The 1,992-nt window shown below is 48.5% G+C and overlaps 1 long non-coding RNA gene across 1 annotated transcript; it reads left to right on the top strand.

The window, feature by feature from the left end:
* Positions 1–333: 333 nt before the first annotated feature.
* LOC121052927 lies at positions 334–1,021 on the top strand. Its single transcript, XR_005810277.1, has 2 exons — positions 334–552; positions 670–1,021. It is a non-coding gene; the product is annotated as an uncharacterized LOC121052927 (long non-coding RNA).
* The last annotated feature ends 971 nt before the right edge of the window (positions 1,022–1,992 follow it).

Below are 1,992 nucleotides of genomic sequence, written 5' to 3' on the forward strand. Positions count from 1 at the left end.
TTGCAATCCCTTTGATGAAAGAAATAATTCTTTCAAAAATTTATTTTAATTCTTTCTCATCCCCCTTAGCCTCTCTTCAAAATTAATCAAGAAACGTTACCTACAAATCCATCATTAAAGTATTAACATACAGATAGCTAGACTCCGATACATGAATGGTAAGTTGTAAATACCCAAATAATAGAGAAAGCCTAATTAAATCCTCCTTTGGGAAAATTCTACAGTACTGGGGTGTATCCCATACTGTTTGTTTGATGAATATTTGTGACCGTCAGATCCACAATATATCGAATAGTCGTGGATATTCGAATCAAGTTAACCTATTTAGCGGGTAACTGGTTCATATGATATGCCACCATGACTCTCTCTCTCTCTCTCTCTCTCTCTCTCTCTGTGCGTGACTCTGCCTCCCCACTGCTCATCCAGTCGTCTTCAGCCTCCAGCCCACGGGTTCTCTCTGTGCGGCAAAGACCCTCTCCGTCTCAGCGTGTCTCCTCGATCGTTGAGGCGTCGATGGCCCTTTCTACACTCGACGGTGACGAACTAACGGTGGTAAGTCGGCTCTTACTTTTCAATCGATCTGTATCACATGAACATCTCGACTACTTTCTGGGTTTTCAGTCGAATAGCCTCGAAGTCTTGAACTTGGTTGCTCTCTTCCTCAAGCAGCAAAGCAGAAAGCCTGAAACAAGCTTGGTTAGTTGCTGAAATCAAGCTTGGTTAGCTGGTTCTGAAATTGGCATTCAACAATTTATGTTCTTAAATTGTTCTTTTGTTGCTGATATTGCTTGCTTCTATGTTTTGGGGTTTACTTTCGAGTTTGTGAAGAGTAAAGATTGATTCTTTTCTCATGTAAATTGAGGGGATTGATGGGAGTTTGAAGAAATGGGGTTTTTGTTGTTAGTTAAAACGGGCTGTGTGTCCTGCTGAACAAAGTTTGAGTCTTTTCTCATGTAAATTGAGAGCCCTGAAGGGAATTTGAAGAGATAGAACAGGTATACGTTCTATTTTGATTTCTGAATTTGGTTTGATTTCTGTTGTGATGTTCTTTTAAATGATTTTCTCTAAAAATTAACTGTTCACCGCAAGCCAAGCCTCCGCTGGACTGTTCACCGCTGAGCTTCACCTCCGCCGGCAGGCCTCCGCCAAGCGAGTCTCCGCCGAGCTCCAGGTTTGCCATCTCCGCTGAGCTCTGAGCTCCGCCCAACTATCCTTCTCCGCTCCACCGACCACCGCTGAGCTTCATCGCCGGAAGGGTCTCCGCTGAACTCTTCCGCTAGCCAGGCCTCCGTCGAGCAAAACCTCAGCTAGGAAAGAGCTCCGCTCCGCTGAGTTCCAAATCTCTGCCACACTTTGAGCATCCGCCGAACTCTTCAGCCACCGCCGGACTCTTCGATCTCCGCCGGACTCTTGAGTCTCCGCCGGACTCTTGAGCACCAGCGGCAAAACCTCCGCCCACCAAGACAATCTCCGCTTGGCAACCTCCGACCAAGCTTCTCCGCCGAGTCATCCTCCGCTGGCCAAAAACTTCACCACCGCTGACCCGAGCTTCCTCCGCTAAGCACCATCAGCGGCACTTTCCTCCGCTAATCCCTGTCAGTGGCAACTCTCCCGCTAGGCTCGATGGCTTCTCGGGCTCATTCTCGTTCACTCATCATCATCGACCTCGATGTCTGCAGTTCCAGAATGTGCAGCGGCCACCCAGCGGTAACCCAGCAACTTTCGCCAACGAGGCCCAGCGGACAGCGACAGCACGCGGCGAAGCTTCACTCCCAGCCATCAGCGAAGCTTCAATCCCCAGCGGAAATTCGGTCCCCAGCGGAACTTAAATCTCAGCTAAGTTTCAATCTCAGCAAAGCTTCAGTACCCAGCGAAGCTTTAATCCTCCCGGAGCTTCGACCCCTTGCAGAGCTTCAATTTTCCGGGCGGCCCTTCAATATTTCAGGCTTTCAGCCACCTAGAGATATACTATGGACACCCAGGCTGGCGGTA

This window comes from Rosa chinensis, chromosome 4 (genome assembly GCF_002994745.2).
Source record: "Rosa chinensis cultivar Old Blush chromosome 4, RchiOBHm-V2, whole genome shotgun sequence".
NCBI classification, from domain to species: Eukaryota; Viridiplantae; Streptophyta; class Magnoliopsida; order Rosales; family Rosaceae; genus Rosa; species Rosa chinensis.